This window comes from Diadema setosum, chromosome 4 (genome assembly GCF_964275005.1).
Source record: "Diadema setosum chromosome 4, eeDiaSeto1, whole genome shotgun sequence".
Classification (NCBI taxonomy): domain Eukaryota; kingdom Metazoa; phylum Echinodermata; class Echinoidea; order Diadematoida; family Diadematidae; genus Diadema; species Diadema setosum.
Window position 1 is genome coordinate 14,937,474 of NC_092688.1, and position 21,831 is coordinate 14,959,304.

The 21,831-nt window shown below is 36.2% G+C and overlaps 1 long non-coding RNA gene across 1 annotated transcript; it reads right to left on the reverse strand.

Annotated features, from left to right (window-relative positions):
* Positions 1-6,125: 6,125 nt before the first annotated feature.
* On the reverse strand, positions 6,126-8,223 carry LOC140226919 (uncharacterized). Its single transcript, XR_011901003.1, has 3 exons — positions 8,108-8,223; positions 7,606-7,683; positions 6,126-6,261 (listed from the first exon to the last, which is right to left on the reverse strand). It is a non-coding gene; the product is annotated as an uncharacterized lncRNA (long non-coding RNA).
* Positions 8,224-21,831: the final 13,608 nt, after the last annotated feature.

Genomic DNA, 21,831 nt, shown 5'->3' on the forward strand with positions numbered 1-21,831 from the left:
TCATCAAAGCGTTCTGTGTACAGTTGAGCGACACCACAACTCATTGAGATAGAATATCATAAAATATCATGCTTACACCATTGACCATAAAATATTGATTCATAAATTAATACGTATGGAGTACGAGGTCACGCTCTGCTCTGGTTTATAGATTATTTGCAAAACCGTCAACAGTATGTTAGTTTCCAGTCTTATGAATCACAGAAACTTGATATTAAATGTGGAGCACTCCATTTTAGGGCCTCTGTTGTTTAATATTTACATAAATGATATCATAAATTCTTCTCCATCTTTGAATTTTAGACTTTTTGCTGATGATACATCCATTATTAATCAGATCATGATATAGGGACCCTTGTTAATCGTTTGAATAGTGAATTATTAAATACATTGTATTGGTTTAAATCAAACAAGTTATCTTTGAATGTTAACGAGAGGTGCAGTGGGCAAAGTACAGCGGACTGCAGCCCACAAGATTGAAGTTTCTCAGACATGGTTATGTTCATAATCACCGTTCGAGAGTATTACATCTGTACAATAAAAAGTGATCTCAGTAGTGGAAAGAAATAACATGTGTTTGGGTGGAGGTAAATATCATTCATAATTATATGTATAATTACATATATATATATATATATATATATATATATATATATATACATATATATATATATTCATATATATATATATACATATATATATATATATATATATTCATTTATATATATATATATATATTCATATAGTGTGTGTGTGTTACATTATGTGTGTTTGTGCTGCAAAGATTGTGAACGCAAAAAGAGAAGAAAAATAAAAAAAAAGTTGAATGAGGTGTGGCTTTATTAGAGTTTCGTAAAATGACCTGTGCTTTTTTTTTTTTTTTTTTTTTAACCAAATAGCACCAGGGATGATGCCATATTGATCGTGATGATGGACGTACTGGTACAGGGCATATTGTCTACTCCTTTTCATGTTATGATATGAATCCCTATTGAAAGTCTGTGGTAGTGACAATGTAGGTTGCACGAGACACACAGTACCAGAGAGGCTGCCAGCCACCGAGTGCACGGTTGACTGATGAAGACAAATTAATGGTGTTTTTCAGATAAGTCAATGGCATTTAAAGGAAAGAATAGAAAATATGTGTTTGTCTGCTCCTTGGAGCACGAGTAATTGTACCTCCCACCCACCTCGACCTCGGACATCCGTTGTGGTGCAGAGCGAAATCTTCCTCTCTTTTCTTTTTTCTTTTCTTTTTCCCCCACTAATAAATAAATAAATAAATAAATAAGTTAAGCAGCAAACAATGAAGCATTTGAATATACTGTTTGAATTTCCCGTCACAGTGGTATTAAGGTTAGAATTTTTACATACACCTTTTACTTGCCTGCGAATGAATCACCAACAACTTTTCAACACAATGCGTGTTCAAACGAAAACATTTGGTTCATATGCATTTCACTCACTATTTCATAGTGATTATATCACCTTCGACGTACCTGGACAGTTATGTTTATCAGCAATTCATTCGGAGAGTTGTGAGGCCATGACACTACCACTTCCAATTTGTTTTTGCTCGTCTTTAAAAGAAAATAAGATTTCGTGAATATATGCGAAATCTGAAATATCCGATTTTTTCCCCTGCAAGTTATCAATATTACGACAGTATAGTTATAATCAGTGCAACTTTGGACATTGAAGATCGTACCATAAAGAAACAACATAAGCATGGATTTTAGTTCGCTGTTCCGAATGTTCGTTATTTCGAAGGCTCTTAAATCCGAAAATTTGAAACAAAAGAAAAAGAAGCAAAATGATATTCAGGGAAATGTACAAAGAGCACATAAGAAACATGATTATACAACATAATTATGTTTGTGTGTGCAGGAGGAGATTGTGGGAGGAGAGACAGCCCCTTTCCACACTAGGAAGATTTTGTATTTTCCGACCGGAAATGGAGAGTTGTGGTGCACATTTTGATAAGATGTAAATTTTTTGCTTCTATCCATAAAATGTGTAAAATAAAGACTAGTATTCAGGGCAAGTAATGAGATTGTGGGAGGGCGTATCGTGGGAGGGGATACTTTCTACCACACGAGGGATACCCCATCCCCATCTTTTATTGTTATTCGAGGATCTGGTACACATTTTTGGTGTTAAATTTGGAAACACTTTATTGCATTCTCGTCGGTTGTAGTACATGTTTTGTACGGGACTGTACGGGAGTGGGTGTAGTTTGGGCACTTCCTATTGGGTTGCCTTTGAATGTGCAACCTTTTCACTTATATTGTAGAACAATATCTCCTTTGTCAACTCCATAACATTTCTTGAAAATAAAAGTGCACTTGCTATATGACAGGAAGAACTTTTTAATACATGTGCACAATTAGACCAACGAAATTAGTAGAAAGTAGATCGCATGTTTCCTATATTGCCATGAGGGTGGGTAATTTTGGGCACCTCCCACAGGGTTGCACTTGAATGTCACACTATTCACTGTCAAGATACTGTAAAGCAATGCCTCTTCTATCATTGCCATGACATTTCATGGATATAAAAGTGTATTCGTGACCACGCATCATAAAACCAGATTGAACTGAGGACTCAAATACGTGGAATGGGTCAGTCAAGGCAATTTCTACTTTTCCATAATCTCTCAAAGAGCATTCTTCTTATGCATAATTCTGAAACATAGGGTAATTAAAAATTGAGTTTTGCTAGATTTTTTTTTGGAAGAAAATTTCAGTTGTTCCTCACAGGCCCCTATACATTTCTTACGAATCTCTTACATATACTCTTCCCCTTCAACTGTCAAAACTTCAGATTGCTTTGATTATCAGGTAGTCTGCATCCACAAACTCTTTCAAAAAAAAAAAAAGCTCTGGAAACAGCCATTATCATTTCTAAATGCAATCTTCAGCTCTGCAAAGGTATATGTGTTTGTGTATGTGTGTGTATATATGTGTATATTGTCTAAATAATAAATGCCAAGGTAGGACTTATGCCAGTGCTTACCTATTGTATGATATCTCTAGATGATAGATCTAAGGTTGATCAATATGTTGTTGTTTTTTATTTACTATTCCGTATTTCTGTTAAGTAAACTTTCTTTCTTTTTTTTTTTTTTTTTTGCAAACGCTCCCAGCCCAACGAGAAGAGTGTATCAAACATTCATTGCATTGTATTGTTTTGTACTGTAATGATAAGAAGGCGCTTCTGTTTTGAAAATTGGTACAATTTATTAATAGACTATTTTGATAAAATGTACAAGATTTCAGCTTAATCTGATAATCCTTTCAGCTAAATCTGATTATCCTTTTGTTGTGGTCGCTGTGAAGTTTTACTTCCTGTTTTAGTTGCCCCATTTATTGTACAGAGCAAAGCCTTGTGAGTGCTTCAAAATAGTTCTAAAATGTGTTAGGGATGGGAACAACTAATGTAAAAATTTAAATCAGTATAATCAATGTAAATTATTGTTAAATATGCAAAATTATTATTATTATTATTATTACTATTATTTATAGTGCGCTTTTCCCACAAGGCCCAAAGCGCTTACAATCAATTCAAAGCATGTACGACAACATGTGTAATTGGATAAATGTTACAGCTACGAACTAGTTGCTACTAAAAAGATGTGTTTTCAAGGCTTTTTTGAAAACACTGACTGATGGAGACTGTTTAACGGTAAGTGGTAAATTGTTCCAGTGCTTTGAAGCAGACACAGTAAATGTCCTATCACCGGCTAAGGTGCGAGTAACAGAGTATGTGAGACGAAGCGGATCATGTGAACTATAGTTATAATAAAAGTGTTTCACTTTCAGAATGTTTTACTGATGCATGTCAAAATGAAGTATTACCATATTTTACATATATTGATGACCTGACATTTATTTTGTAGAAAACCATCCACTGCAATCTCCATCAATACTGCAATCTTAACTGTATGAAATAGTAAATTGGTCTTCTGAATATCACATAAAACTCATTCCAAATGAATGTAGAGTTTGCAGGGTTACAACACTGTAAGAAATTCACACTCATCGAAAGCAATATTCATTGTTGATTCATCTCTTGAATATTTCGAAACTGTTGATAGATATAGATGTGTGTATATGAACATTCATTGTATTTAAGTGGGATAGGCAGATTGCATGCTGCAACAGAATACTTTACATGTTTAGAATATTTATATTGTTACAATTCTTTATTCCGTAGGTTCTTCTTTCAAAAATGAAAGAAAAAAAGGTTAATCCGAAAATCAGATATACACTACACTTCGTCGCTGCGAAGGCCCGTTATCATTCGGGCAGACAGAGAGTCTAGAGGTATACTGAAATGAGAGTTGAAATTGATTCTATATCTGAATAATGTAAATCATAAAAGTGCTTTGACAAAAAGTAAATGAGGACATTTGAAAAGTGAGCAAAAATACTCTATTGAGTGTGTTAAATCTTTATAAAGTAACCCACAATGTAAACAATAGTTCACACAAAATATTTTCCCATATAATTTTAAAGGCATTTATCAAATGCCTCACAGTTTAAATTTGAAACAGTCCCATCCATGAAAAGTGCAACAACACAATTCTTTATTTTCCCTATCCCCAACAATTTCCATGTTCTTAGCAAGATTGTAAAAGTTACATTAGTGTCGTTTATATTTCAGTTTCAACATTTATTCAAATATAATGTTATTAACCCGTAAACTGCTACAGGCCACTTTTCTGGCCCCAAGCTACATTTTCTGTCTTTCTGTTATCATGAAATCCCATGTTATTTCACTTAAACATATTTACTTTTATCACACTAATGCAGAAAAAATAAATTTCATCATGAAATGAAATTTTACAGCTTAAAATGAGGTCAAAATATGCGTTTTTGCACGAAGTACCACATAAAATTCATTATATGGGACTGCACGGATATTGCAAACATGATTTACAATTATGCAAATATCTCAGCAGTAACAAAGATAAATACCCGAGGTTTCAGTACTGGTTTTTCTAAGATAATCATCTACAAAATTAGGTAGAAAATTTAGGAAAGCATCCAGGAAAATTTGAAAAATATTACAATTTGTATTTTTTTTTTAGTTACAAAAAATGATGATATTTTTCAATATGAAAATTAGTGTTTGGTAGGTAGGGTTGCTGCCAGACACTATGTATTAGCGTGAGCAAAGTAATTAACATCAAAGACGTTATGCAAACGAGATGATTTTTACAATCATCTGTTGAATCTTCTGTCCTTATCATAAAAGGACTTTCAAACGAAATTTTCAAAATGTGAATTTAATGAAAACCTTCGCGATTGTTCCTGACAAGAAAGCTAGTCCGAAGTTTGTTGTCGTACAAAGCAACGGCTAACGCATGCAAACTGATTCCAAGTATTGGACTGCAATGCAAATACTATGCCTGTGGCAAAGAAGGACAAGTTGTATAAACTGCCAGTATTTGCTTAGACATGCTGTGCGGTATGATATTTCCTGTGTTAAATTTTCCATGTGAAAGATTTCTTCTTTCTTTTTTTTTTTAAATCGCGAAATACGTCGATGGAATGTCGTACTGCATGGCAGTACAGAACATTTGCATTTGCTGGATGAGAAGACATTAACGAAATGACTTGTGAAATAATCACGTAACTCGTATCACGTAACGTAACCTTTAAGATTAGAGACATAATGTACATGCATGATGAAAACAACAAAAAAGAGACACTCCAGTCTTTCATGTGAGGTCTTCATCAACCCAGTCGTTTCTGAGCATGGTCATCGGACCAAGGTGCGTCCGGAAGAAGTTGATAGTCTTCCTCCAGGCCGTTTCTTGTGCTTTGGCGTGCAATAGTTGGTCTCCTCCCCACTGGATATACGTAACTATCGAATAATATGAAACAGTGTAAAAGATCGATTAGTAGACGACTATTTTGGCAACCACGAAGAAAAAAATAAGGCAGGAATTCTTACTTTTTTTATGGGGGAGGGGTAGGCAGAGTGAACGGGAATAGGTATAATCCACAATTGTTCTGGGCCTTTATGTCACAAAAGCGAAACTGTATCATTCAGACTTGGAAATATTGTGGATTATGCAGATCATGGGCGGCCCTCAGACCTGCTACTGGACTTACCATCAGTAAAGTGTGGCAGGTAGAGGCGAGACTGAGGGCAGAGCGGCACGTAGGGCGCCTCCAACAGGTGACCCGCCCCTGGTAGACTGGTGTAGTCAAGGAGATGACCCTTTCCAGCTTTTTCGAGTCGGTGAGCTGCCTGAGTGATGTGAATGAAAGGTATGTATACATTGTATATGAATGGTATCAAGAATAGAGGGACAAAGGGTATAAAACGTGAACATGGTCCAACTGTTCAAAGAACGTTCAGTGTGACAGTCGGGCGGCGGGCGCTATACATTATTTTTGTTGGCAACTCACTAGTAATTACTAGGATTACAGTACAAGTATGCCAACATTGCAGCATTCTGAGAGCTCTATAGGTGAGAAACAATAGCTTTACTTTTTCTGCAATAGATATTGCGTAGTAATGCGAAAAAGGAAGTACAGTATTTTCCATGAAATTGCAGCATTATTGGTAAAAACCCCTCCAGAACAAAAACAGTATAAGATACAGGAAAAGGAACGGTTGGCATGATGTTTACGCATCGAGTACTGTGCAATTTCAAGTTTTGTTTTTGTTTTTGTTTTTTGTTTTTTGCAGAAAAGAGGCGAGCTAAGAAGTTGTATATAGCTTCAATGGATTTTGTGACTACGTGTGTTTGATGTTTTATATCACAGTGGCATTCATCCTCCTCACGCATACAAGTTGGTGAACATGTATCATTTCTTTTAAGAGTCTGGAATTTGATTTACGGACGGAAGGCTTTGTCTGTAACAAGTCGTACTATTGCTGTTCATGTGGAACCCTACAGCTTTAACGGTATGCAGAGAAAGGAAATAGTCCTCATGAATCAATAGAAGGAATGGAGGCCAAGGTTGGAGTGAAAACATACTTAAGATCGGCATACTTTTGAAAAGAGATTATGTACTTGTCTTTCATCATCAGTTGTGAACTCCATGAAATTTTCTGATATAGGTCTAGTCCATCAAGACATTTCTGATAGCCACAAGAAAATCATGTTGACCAATTAGGGTAAAGAATGGTAGATCGAGGATTCTGAACGCCGACGTCGTACTGTGTAGTCTGGTGTGTCATCTCTGTCGCCACAAAGATACAGTGCCCTCTCATCACTTGCTCATGGTGCAGACAGGCTCAAGTCTCGCACATGCACTGTTCACAGGCGAGCCGTTTGTTGTATCCACATATACCGGCAATGACGAATACTCGACCATGAGAATTTGTTCAACAAAACAAACCTTAAATTAACGTGATGATTGAGAAAATGATAAAAAGACAAGTTGCGATGGTGTTCATGTTAAATCTTAGCGCGAATTTGTTTCTATGGTCTAATCACGTTCAAACTTAATTTTATGGTTACGTCTATACTCTGCTCGAGCAATAATCATTGAGTAAAAAACCCCAAAGAAACAAACAAAGAAACAAGACAAACTGCATGTACAACAACATGTAATTCACACGGAAAAAATAAGTCAAACTTACCCTCATCATACATCTCTCCGTCGGGATTGTATCGCTCTCGCACACCAAGAACAGCAGTGGACACGATATTCCTTCAACCTTTATACGAACAAACAGACTACGGTTGTAATGCACACAAATCGAATGAGGACGGCGGATATTTTAAAATACTGCACACTTGCATGACTTTCTTTCTTTGAAACACAATTTATGAAAGCACATCACAGACTATTGTGTTACGAAAATGCCCAGAAGGAATGAATGATTTGTCAAATTTATTCCCGAGCTTTATCTTTCTTGATCTTGACATGCTTTCAATGTTTTATCACTTTAGTATGGAGATACATTGTTCAGCTGATAGAGTATTACGCTACTGTTTATATTTTTGTTTGTTCGTTGTGGTTTGTTAAGAGAAACCGAACCGAACAAGTGAAATTAAAAAGCAATTCGTCTCTTGTCTCTTGTTGTGGTAATGATATCATATTACTATAATCTTAAGAGATCATGAGAAATCAACATTTACCTGCGCAATGTAACTGTCCCTCGTCGTTTCGTCAAATACGCGGTGGTCACGTTTGTATGTTATCCATGATCTACCGTCTTCACGCACTTCTGTGGCTGTGAAATCGTCAGGGTGCCTGGAATAGGTTAATTGAATGGAATAGCATGGAATTTCGACAATATGAAGGTAGACTAGCCTTGTAGTGTCATGAATGGAGATACACGCAGGACTATCTAAATTGTCCTTCATTTGATTTATAGGCCTATGGAATGTCGTAAATAAAGTACGGACGTTTTTATACTTTTCAGCAATCAGAATTGCAACAATATGTTAACACCGTGCGTAAAATGATTTACTGTTATAACGTATCAATTTGTAAGATGTTTGACATTGGCGTGCGAGTCGGCGTTATACAACTTTATCAACAACTAACACGAATAACAGCTTCTCGTAAACAACTTTTGCTACTTTATACATGATTTATCATGGTATCATACCTAAATAACTCGGGGACGCCAATGAATACAAAAAAACACGGGTTAATTCGCAAAACTCAGAAGGAAGGAAAGCTACAAATGCGAAATGACTTACCGGTCACTGCCGGTGGAGTAACCTTAAAAATATGACCCATACATAAAACGAAACGAAACAAAAATAGAAAAAAAGATAGAAATTAGAAGTCCTCCATTTAATGTTTCCTCGTGCCCTATCTACTCAAACCACTTTATCGTCACCTCAGTATTTGTAAATGTTGGTATTCTGCAATATGTCCTGAATTGAAAGTATAGTCTTCGCAACGTCTATTCAAATTCAGCCCATTCACCATGACAATCTCCATATTGTCAGTTTATCGTCCTGAGACGGCTGCAAGAGATTAACGTTATCGTGTAGTGTATTGTCAGTGCACATCATACTGGTATATGCAACAAATCTGTAATTAATAAAGACATAAAGCTATTGTGTCAAAACAGCGGTCTGTCAGTAGGGCCTACTAAAATTATTAGAATATGCAAGGAAAAAAATTACGAAAACATGCATTTGTCCTGAGGTTCTGAGCAAAAGTTGAACAATTAATAAACAACAAAGGAATTAGAAATAGAGCCTCGGACCTTCTATAGGAATATAGGACAGCCATTCTCTACACAGATATATTATGCACAAAAGTAGAAAGTCGTGTGAACGCGTATGCCCCACCGTACGCTCGTGTATTAATTTGCCGCGCACGCGGACAGGTTTGTTGGCATCGAGCGGTTACAGGGGCCGGGGATAGCGCGATAAGCTGTGGAGCGGCGCGTGGATGCGTAATGATAAAAAACGTCCAGAATCTAGACTAAGACGAAGAACGCATTTCACCTTTCGTTGAATTACAAGCTCTATTTCACCGTAAAATTTTAAATGAAACACTCGAATTGATTTAGAATAGTTTAGGAAAGAATTCAATATTATAAACATGTACTTCTAGTTTCTTCGTAATGCGCAAATCGAAATGAAATGAAAATTAGGCCCTCTTAAAGACCTAATATTTTTCTATAATGCGCACATTTCCGCATGTTAGTTTTTTATCTTTTAATCTGGGATATTTTGATCTTTTAAATGAAGTACTCCGCTAAAGCGTGTTCCAGCGTTGTTAAAATTGTCAGTTTTACACTGCATTTTGATTCGCTGCTCCAATTCAGGGTACACAAATTCATTGTTGCCATCACATTGAAAGAGAGAGCGAATTGCAGTAGGGGCAAGTATTTCTAGATGTGAGAGCGCTATTCCAGATTATTGATGCTCTCTTTTGTCAAAGCACATGTAAACACCTGTAGTTGAACGCATAACTTCTCGGCGGTGCCGCGCATGACTTCAAAGAAGAGCAGTAGTTGTCTCTCCTTCTCTAGCACCTCCCTGATCGGACAATAACCTACCACAATATTACACAAGACATTACAAATTATTCAGTGTCTGCAAGATATGCACTCAATAAAGACTCTTGAAATTTGCGTTTAAAGGAATATAAAGACGAGCAGCTTGTTTTTTTTTTTTTTGGGGGGGGGGGGAGAGGTCATTCCAGTATCTGGGCCCCCATATACATTATTCTTTTTTTCTTTTTTTTTTCTTTTTTTTTTAGCGAAAATTGTTCAAATACGTGGAAGGTAAAATGCGTCACTTTGGCGGGTAATTATGAATCAAATAGTTTGTCCTGAACATGCGAGTAAAAACCTCCGGTAACTCCTTGGCAGAAAATTTATACATGAATATGCCGACGTTATAACTGAACAGATCTGCTGTTTTCAGTATTTTATTTTTAAAGAATAAGTTGTTCGTGTGGGACAAAATATCCGACATGGTTGATATTTCTGATCTTCTGATGGCGTGTTTTTGAATACGGAACAGTAGATCTAGTTGCATTCCTCCAAACAAGAATACCATAATTAAGGCACGGAGAAATCAAAGTAGAATGAAGATTAAGCAAAATTTGACTTGGAAAAACACCCGTGTTTTTAGAAAGAATATTACTTAAATAACTAACGTGGGATTTCCAAGATAAGTCACGATCAATAAAAAGCCCTAAAAATTTTGTACTACTAACTTGATTTAATTCAATTTCATTAAACATGATATAAAAAGGAAGGGTTTTAAGACTGTTGCTAAAAAGCATACAATGAGTTTTATCTACATTAAGTGACCATTTATTTGCGTATATCCAAGACTGCACAGATTTAAGTTCTTTATTCATTGTGTTAACAAAAGTATAAGAATCGCTGTGTGTAAAAAACAGATTGGAGTCGTCAGTAAAACATTATTAAAGGAAAGAATTGGCGAGGAACTAGGAAGATCATTAATGTACAAAATGAACAATAGTGGGCCTAATTAAGAGCCCTGTGGAACACCACATGAAATTAACTTTAACTGAGAATCACGGCCATTTATGTTCATAAATTGTTTTCTGTTTGATAAATAATCTCGAGGCCAGTCCAAAGCCTTCCCACGTATACCATAATGTCGTAGCTTGTAAATCAAAACATCGTGGTCAGTTGTGTCGAATGCCTTCGAAAAATCAAGAAAAACTCCAATAGTGTGGGAGACATCATCTATAGCGTGAGTAACTTTATGGATAAAAGTGAGTATAAGGCATGGATCGTGCTGTGGGTTTTTCTAAAACCAAACTTTCCTAAAACCAAACTGGGGGTTACAAAAAACTTCACACTTCACACACAGCTTATAATTTGTTACAGATTCTTTTTGTCCTTTTTAGGTGATCCGAGTATCCTCTCGGATCACCTTCTGTATCTGTACGGATTCTTTCTTCTTCTTCTTCTTCTTTCTCCTCAAAAGTTGTGCACAGGTTAGCTCAGAAGCGCTATGCCTATCAAGTTCAAACCTATATCATGTATGTATCGTGTCCCAAAGACGGCAATCGAACTAAAATCAAAGTGATCAGTCGACCGTGACGTCATTATGACGTCATTATATGAAAACACATTCTCAATCATATCTCATTAATGGAATGGAATTTTTCAATGAAATTTACGTCACATATAGTTCAAGTCAAACGCATTCTACTCATATTCTCAAAATTTATCTATAGCTTAAAACGTGCGCGTACGCGCGCGTTGAAATATTTGTATGCTCAAATCGAGCTCAAAATTTTTTTGCACACGTTTCAGACAATTTGGAGCATTTTTTGAAAAATTGAAAAAATCGGACGGACGCGTACGCGCGCGCACATATAAGCACGCACAGCTCATATGCAATAGAAATTTCCCGTTTTTTCACTTATATCTGATTTCTGAAATGTCAGGGAATATTTCTACCAAGTTTCAAGTCAATCCGACTCAATATGACGTCATACGGACCCGTCAAAGTTGAAATTCCGCGCGCGCGTCAATGGCGATATACAGTGCAACTATGCCAAAAAACCGCCAATTTTAAATCCGATATTACTCGTCAGGATGGACGGTGACCCCCTATTTTCTTTACATATTTTGAAAGCTGATGAGTTGTACATGTCATTTCATGGGTTGACGATGCTAAAAAAAAAATGATTAAAAGATATCAAATTTCTTAATAAAGTAAAACAAGTAAATTTTCAAAATGACGTCATCAAATTTTAAGTTCATTCGAGCGTATCTCACTAATCCTTTGTCAATTTTCACCGAGATTTCAGTATGTTGTAGCTTATTAAATGCTCTTTCATTGACGTAATAACAGTATTTTGATTAGATGACGGCATCACCTCGTAAAAATGGATTGAATGTAATCTTGTCAAATTTGACCAGTTTACATGTTAACTCTATGGGAGTGCAGTTTTTCTGGAAATGAAAATTGACATGACTATCTTTATCGAGCACTAGCTCACTTATGCTTCGGTGAATTTCTCCCAGATTTTAATATGTTGTAGCTGAGACTTTGCGCTATCGTAAATGTGCCCTTCGTTTTTTCATACGATGTCTGTATCACATCAAAACACTTGGTTGAAATTAAAGCTTATCTTCGATGTATTGAAATATTTCTTTCTTTCTGCAACTTTCTTTGCAATAACTCAAGAAAAACATATCCTATCACCCCCATATTTTACACATGTTTAGTTCATGTCACGTACATTATTTGATAAAATAACAATTACTTGATCAGACGCCATCTTGGGTATGTAAATTAGGGTCAAAGGTCATAAATGTTTTATCCTGTATCTTAGTGAATACATGTCCTATCTTTCCCATATTTTGCACACGCAAAGACCATGTTACAAGAATCATTTCACAAAATAACCACTTTTTGCTCAGATGCCATCTTGTCTGTGCAAAGTGGGTTCAAAGGTCAACTGTACTTTTTTCTCTATCTTCGTTATGACGTGTTATCTCTATGGGAGGAAATTTGTCTAGATGTGAAAATTGACATGATTGTCTTTATCGAGCACTAGCTCTCTTACCCTTCCGTGAATTTCTCCCAGATTTTAATATGTTGTAGCTGAGACTTTGCGCTATCGTTATGTGTCCTCCGTTTTTTCATACAACGTCCAAATCATGTCGAAAAACTTCGCTAAAATTAAAGCTTTTTGCTCAGATGCCATCTTGGCTGTGCAAAGCAGGGTCAATGGTCAAACATACTTCATTCTGTATCTTAGTTAGTGTATACGGAATTTGGTACCAAAGATGGCAGACCTGACTCCATTTCCTAAATGAGAATCCAAACATCACACGGCCAATGTCCCTAAACACAGATGAAACATGTGTGGTCATGCCTAATGGGATCAGGACTAATGGGATCAGGACTCAAATCATTGATTTTCGAAGAGATCGGATCACCTTATTTGTCAACTTGATGACAAATTCCAAGTCTAGTTTAAAAATTGGTACTACTTTAGCTATTTTCATTTTTTGAGGAACTATGCTAGTAGATAACGATAAATCAAAGATGTGTGTTAATGGTGTTACTCCACTAATGATGTTTTTAGGGAGAAAATTTGTGATTCCATCACATCAAGAACTTTTCTTTGTGTTCAAATTTTGCACGATACACTGTACTTTGATTTCTTCTTCATTAGTTACTGGTTCGAAAAAAAAATAGAGACTGCTGATTCTGGTCTTTTAGAAAGTAATAAAAATCAGTGTTTGAATGCGGAATACTGCTGGCAAGATTACTGCTGGTCCTATGCTTACAAAGTATTTATTGAATACTTCTGCCATATCAGCTTGATCTTCGATGTATTTATCATTATTGAAGATATGCCTAGGGGGTTCAGTGTTATTTTTAGTGTTCAGCGCTTCATTTATCATCCTCCACGTGCTTTTGATGTCATTTTTATTTTGATAAATTGCTTTTAAAAATACATTCGTTTGGCTAAACATAATGGATGATGTAAGAACGTTGCGATAATGCATACCGAGACCGAGTTCGACTGTTAGGATCACTTCTGTATATTTAGAAAAGGGTATTTTTACGATTTAGATTTTGTGATCCATGGGTTTTTTTTTTTTTTTGGGGGGGGGGGAACCTTTTTACGGTTTGAACGGGTAAATAGCTTAACGGGTATAATGGAATTGTTTGTGGATGATAGTATTTGTGAAAAATGTTGAAAAAGCTAAGTTTGCATTGCTTTGGTTATTAACAATTGACCAATAACGGTTCTTAGTCTCTCCCTAAGTCTATTAAGACTAGGTTCTGACATTTCTCGAAAACCAGAATTGGGCGAATAAAAAGAGGCATTACTTATGCTAAAATTGGGCATAACAGCGAAAATCGGAAAATGATCGGATATACATCAGACACTACTACACCAAACATGATATTGGAAAGGGAACTAATGACAAAAATGTTGTTAATTACAGTTGCTGTGACATCAGAGATTCGAGTGGGCTTCTCTATGAGAGGTGAAAAAGACTCGGATAACATCACGTCGAGAAAATCTTGGCATGTGGAGTTGGTATGACAATCTAAAATGTTAAAATTAAAATCACCCATGATAAAACAACTCTTATTCTCAAAATATGTATCAGCTAGAAGTACGGATAATGATTCAATAAATTCAGTGGGGTTTGTATTTGGAGGCCTGTATATTTCACCTACAACAATACTTTTTCTATTTGGAACCCTAATTTCAATGAAATACTCTCAATAACTTCAGACATTAAACTGAATTCGTCTAAGAGTTCATAATTCAAATTCTGAGTGCCGTAAAGCCCAATGAACATTATCAATTTCTTGTTGGTTTGATTGCAACACAACGTCCACAGCATATAAATTATCAGATCGTCATTCTGAATGATTGAAGCTTTTATTTCCTTTTAAGATGACTCAAAAAGTTTGTTTTGTACCGTTTAAATGATCAGTCTAAAAACGTGAACTGGAAAAAAAAAATGTGTGACGAAGAAATACACGTAATTTCATTCCACAACTGTACCGTCTTTCCGTGGCATGTAAAGTTTTCCCACTGCAGATCCACATTTTACAGGCATCATTTCAACGTTGGGCGAAAGGAATATTCTGTTCACTACTTTAGAATCGATAACACCGCCTGCCTCACGGGCGTCCCCGTGTATCCCGTCGCAGAGATCGAACGTGTAGACCCACTGATGCACAGTTGGCTCAATCTTAACAAGACGAGCCAGTTTTCTGACTGATACTTCGTCCGGAAGCATGCTCCACAGCAGTCCCATTGGCTCGATTCCGGTGTAGGTTCCGCCCAGGGATGGCTGAGTGTTGGCTGGGTTCGGGGACAGCGGGAGATTATAGAAATCGTTATTTATAATTACACAAATTTGTATAGCGCAGCTATATACTACTATACTAATATACTCTACTGTGCTGTGATGCAGCAGAGATCCTAACATTGTTACTGATTAGACACACAAAAAATAAGTTACAAATTAATCAAAGGCTTCTGAAAAAAAGGTAAGTCCTCAACAAAGATTTGAAGACAGCAAGTGATGGGACCTTCCTCATTTTCTCTGGTAATTTATTCCAAAATTTTGGAGCAGCACAACTAAAGGCACAATCCCCCCCAATTGCTTTTGTTTTTAAGTGAGATTGCTTAAGATGCAGCTTATCATGTGCACATCGTAAATTATGCGAACATAAATTATATGGATATGATTATCCAGGTTTTCTCGATATAAATTATAATACATAACCAGGTGCTTGGCCATTCAATACTTTGTAAGTAATAAAATCTTAAATGAAATTCTCTGCCTTACTGGCAACCAATGTAACTTCATCAAAACGGGTGGAGAATGTTAACAGGACACAAGTCTCGCACATGCATCCTGAACACGCTGCAGCTTGATTATCTCTATTGGTAATATTACAGCATCATCTATCACCATCCAAGAAAAAGGCAGGCGTCATACAGACAACCTGCATAACTGCATCAAATATGAAGAAGTTCTACATGTTAATAGCATTGACCTGCAGTGCATTTTACAAACAGAATTTGAAGTATGTATCTCTGCGGGACATGTGGGCTTATCATATTTTCATGTTGATTTCCTTTACGTATTCCTTTTCTGTGTGCCCTCAACATTCCTCAATAATGAATTAATTCTTTGCTATATGAATAGAACAATGGTATATATTTTAACATCTTTTCATATGAGTTTCCATCTTCCGTGTATTTTTTAGATATTCTTTATTCAGAACTGACTTATGATCAATTATGTGCTTAATCAAGTGACACACACACAAACGCGAGCGACAGATAAGAGCATAGGCCCTAAATGCATACCGCACTATACCAACATTTTTTTTAATCTCTTAATTTGTGTGTGTGTGTGTGTGAGCATTTGTGTGAGCATTTGTGTGTACGAAACCCCCCAGGATTCTGAGAGGCACGCAAGTCATGAAACTACAGTATCAAACAGTCGACATGTTATAACCTTTAACCTCTCTCTGTACGCCGATACCGCATTGAGTTCATTGCCTTTTGCACCCATTAAAGAGGAGCAGATGTGTTCAGCAGGTATTTGACTAAGATACAGTAGATCGAATAATCTGCCACGGGAGTCTGGACATTGTTTGGAGGGGGGGGGGGGGTGGTTCATTGCCAACATCCTTCCTCTTCCCCCCCCCCCCAAAAAAAAAAAAAAAAAAAAAATCCTGCGCAGGGCCGTGGATGTTACACGTGCATATCCGGGATTTTCCCCACGCTATATGTATTTAGGTATAATAAGAATAATGATGAGTAATGACACACACGAAAGGACAATGTTTTGCACTTTTATTCCTTTGTGCCCCTTTTTCACGTATATGTCTATTATGTGCACGTGTTTCATTGTTAGCGACGTTAGTGACCAGTGGCGTATCTAAGGAAAACGGCGCCCGGGGCAAGCGCGAAAATTGCGCCCCTAATTTCTGAAAAAGTGTTCAACCCCAACCCCATCCCGCTAGGGACTTTAAAAAAAGTCTACATGATATGCTTTTTCAAGCAGGGGTCTTTTGAGGGTGATTTAAATGTAATAAATTTAGATAAATTTTGGCGAACGAGCCGAAAATTTTTGTATATTTCCGCGTCATCATCACGTTTTGTTCTTATCTTTGTTTTATTTTGATAAATTTTAGCGAGCGAGCCGAAAATTTTTGTATTTCAGCTTACAAAACATGGAATTCTTGTCATTTTTTGCTTATTAAATCTTACAATTCTAATCAAGATATAGTGACGGCCTTATAGATAACGATTTATACCTACAAACTGAGGACTTGAAAAATACTCCAAATTACATTGTAGTATGCACGAGTGAGCCGAAAAATGTACATTTCCGCGTCATCATCACGTTTTGTTCTTATCTTCTTCTTTTTTGATAAATTTTAGCGAGCGAGCGCAGCGAGCGAGCCGAAAATTTTTGCATTTCAGCTTCCAAAACATGGAATTCTTGTCATTTTTTGCTTGTTAAATCTTACAATTCTAATCAAGATATAGTGACGGCCTTATAGATAACGATTTATACCAACAAACTAAGGACTTGAAAAATACTCCAAATTAGTACGCACGATTGAGCCGAAATTTGTATATTTCCGCGCCATCATCACGTTTTGTTCTTATCTCTTTTTTTTTTTGGATAACTCTTAGCGAGCGAGCGCAGCGAGCGAGCCGAAAATTTCTGTATTTCAGCTTACAAAACATGGAATTCTTGTCATTTTTTGCTTATTAAGTATTACAATTCTAATCAAAATATAATGACGGCCTTATAGATAACGATTTACACCAACAAACTGAGGACTTGAAAAATACTCTAAATTAGTACGCGCGATGGAGCCGAAATATGTATATTTCCGCGTCATCATTGCGTTTTGTTCTTATCTTGTTTGATTTGGTTTTTTGCTGCCCCCCCCCCCCCCGTATGTTCGACACCTTTGGCGCCCTCGTTTGATCCAATGGGCGATCGCTTCAGAACGAAAGAAATAAAATTGCAGCCGCTGCTCCGTGTAACATTTTGCCTTTTAACGATGGCATGTGTGAACACAATATACATTGTCATTTTGTCCGCGTCATCACGTTTTGTTCTTATCTTCTTTTTTTATATATATACAAATTTTGGCGAGCGAGTGCAACGAGCGATCCGAAATTTCAGCTTACAAAACATGGAATTCTTGTGTGAACACAATAAACATTGTCATTTTTTGTTTTTATCTTGTTTGATTTGGTTTGGGCGAGTTTTTTTTTTCTCTCTTTCTTTTTCTTTTTTTTTTCCCTTCGTTTCTTTTTTTTTTCTCGTTTTTTCGTTTTCGGCGCCCCCATGGAGTGGCGCCCGGGGCACGTGCCCCCCTTGCCCCCCCTTAGATACGCCACTGTTAGTGACGTATGTGTACGTGTTGTATGCAGTGAGACGTTTCAAAAGGGTAAGCACCATTCATACTCTTTTTTTTTTCTCTCTTTGTTTACAAGACATTGTTTCATGTATATATGTGTCTACCCATCACTGGCGATGTATAATACTGACATAACTTTGCATTGTTAGAACATCAGATCAAGTTTGGCAACCTTCAAAGCTTTCTAGCTGAGGGTGAAAACTGGGAAAAGGATCGACCAGAGGAAGAGGAATTAGAATGAGATGCAACAAAATTCCAAGATAAACCAACATTGAAGACGAGTAAATGAAAACCATAAGTCTTCATTGTCTTGGGACCAGTATGTTATTTTTATTTCATTTAATTGCATTCTTTTTCCGACAAAAGTATAGAATACCACATGACAGTTGCATATACAAAAAGGAATTAGAGTACAATGTGACTTTTGTACAATCAAACGAATTGATGCAGATTATCACTATTAAAAAAAATTAATGATGACATTACCCTTTTTTCTTCAAGCATGATGGTTAATTTGCCGGTATATACAAAGGACTTATGCAAAATAGAATGTGGTGCATCATGAAATCAAATAGATTTGCCCGAGGATAAAAATCAAGCGCTTTGTCTGTCTCGACGATCATTAATGAATGGAGGATGTCGTATACCATTATGATATTAGTGCGATTTTCTTTATTTTGTGTTTTTGCTTTAAAGGACGAATAAAAAACAACGTCTACACGATTACACGAACGATTCAACGGGTTTCGTACTTGGGTTTCCATCCAAATGACTGCAACATTGAAATTGTCAAGAGGCAACAGAGGGTTTGGCCAGATTTCGCTAAGACAGTAAGAGGTCCTAGTGGGTAGACTATGTTGGTATAAACGTAGTTAACGAACGATTGCCTTTGTTCTAAATAAAACATTAGTCCCTCTTATTTTGAAGGAAAACATTTCCTGTGAAGGACATTCGCCCTTGTCACATACACAGACATGTATTTTTTTTTTATTAAGCTTGCAATGTGCATTGATTTGTCATTCTTTATGATCGTAAGACAGGAAATTAAAGGCAGAATCCTTGACAAAACTTAATCTCTAAAAATAGATATGTAAATGCCTCTTTAATATGCATGGCCCCAATTTGATATGATTTCAAACACAAAGCGTAAATCTGCATAATATTATTTCACTTAACAGATGTGAAATTAACTTGTTATAATGATGTCTAACTGAACAAGCTGAATTCTCTGGAAAAGGTTATGAAATTATTCTGTGCTCCTAAAGGCTCACTGTGCGTGACATAATGATCTAACGAATTCAAATTCAGCCGCACATATGCTACTAACGTAACGTAAGATCTGCTTATATCTTCTAGTTTCCTACAGATATAGAAGTCGATTTGTTATAATGCGCATCTCAACAAACAGAAATTATCTACTTTCGTCATTGATGAAATATAGTAAAGATATTCATAAAAAACATCTTCACTTAACAAACGCTGATAGTATGATCAGTATCTTTTTTTTAAAACTTTTTATTGGATGTAAACCAACAGGTAAACAACATATTTACAATATTTACAAAAGGTACACATAAAGTCAATATCAGCAAGGTCAACAAATCACATGCTAAGTATACAGAATATTAATTATACCGAAGTTTCAGCTGTCAATATCTTGTGGGAATTGGGTGTTATTTATAAAATTATCAAATATTACAAAATATCATCACATAAAACGGGCATACAATTAAAAAAAAAACATTATGAAAGGTTAAGTTGGATTGTCCATTTATTCAAATGGTTCGGTAATTTGTCTCTCTTTTCGGCAATCTTCTTTTCAATATTTTGTTTTATTTTTGCAAAAACCAGAAATGCTTCAAAAGTTGGATGGCGATCTTGAAATTTGCACACATATATGAAATACTTCAAACATAAAAACAAACAATTGATACATGTTTTATGTTTTGTTTCCTCATCAATACCAAACATTAGATGAAATGGTGAAAAATCCTCATTCCTACCAGTTTCTTTTGAAATCAAAGAAATCAAATTATGCCAAAGCGGTTTAACTTTATGGCAATTAACAAAAAAATGATCCAAAGTTTCAGGATGTTCATTGCAAAAAGAACAATTTGGTGAATTCTTCTTTTCAATCTTAAAAAGAAAACTATTGATCCCTATTGCATTATGAAACATTTTAAAGTAGAATGCTCGTAGATGAGTCTCGATTGTACATCTGAAATTGTTGGTATGATAAATAGTCCAATCTACCTCCTTTAAGTCCTCTCCTTCCTCTTGAAATACATCATTCCATTTATTTTCTGCCTTGCATGAATTCATAAAGCATCCCAACACACTATACGAATGACGTGGAACTTTTTTTACCCTCAGTAATTGTGAGACAATTGTATCATACAAATTTCCAATATCCTCATTCTGTTGGGGGAAGTCAAACCACTGTAAAAAGATTCCATTCATTAGGGAGTCATATTTCCTTCGATCTCTGATTGGAATATCATATTCGATGACTAATTCTTCAAAGAGCTTGACCCCTTGACCCTGGGACACCGCAAAATGAGCTCATGGCTGCGCCCGGTGCCAAAAATTGTCTGCTGCCCTCAACGAACCCGAATCGGTCTATAATTCTTATTGTTTATTTGTTCGGTTATTAGGACGTTTCGATATAACGAAAGAAAGCTGCCGATCCCGAGGACTTCCTTATAACGGCAGTCCACTGTATGCTGAAATGTCAACCCAATTTATACTGTGAGCCATTTCTGATTATAATAGAAATATTGATGCAGATGGTGACATTTCAATCGTATTTACCAAGGGGGGCTTCCTCACTGGCAGTACATGTACTTTTTTTTTCAAAGAATAAAAATGATATAAATACATGGTGGCATGATTGTGATGTAGACAGCAATCCCGTATCAGCAATATTACTGAAAACAATGAAACTGAAACTGAAACTGATACAAATTATTATGGTCATGATAATGATGATAATTCTGTCAAGTTATCACAAGTTAACCGCTTCAGTGATCTTCCGGGCATAATGAAAGCAACATTGCCAGATACCCCTTTAAACATCTAAGTAAAGAGGAACAAAGTGGTTCGACGCCTTGACCAAACCAAGAATAACCTCGACAAATAAAAAGGTCAAAGCCTCATCCACTTTATCACACATGCTAACATAAGGAGGAAATTTTACACCGACACCTACACACACACACACACACACATACACAAACTCAAACACAAATCAAAGATCGAATGAGTACTCCATGACCTTGCAACTGATTGACAAATTGCCCTACATCGACGTAAATAAGCACTGAATTGATCAGTGTTTTAGTAGAAGCCATGATTAATTTTTATCATGGCTTCTACTAAAACACTGATCAATTCAGCGCTTATTTACGTCGATGTTTATAGGGCAATTTGTCAATCAGTTGCAATGCAAACATCTCGAC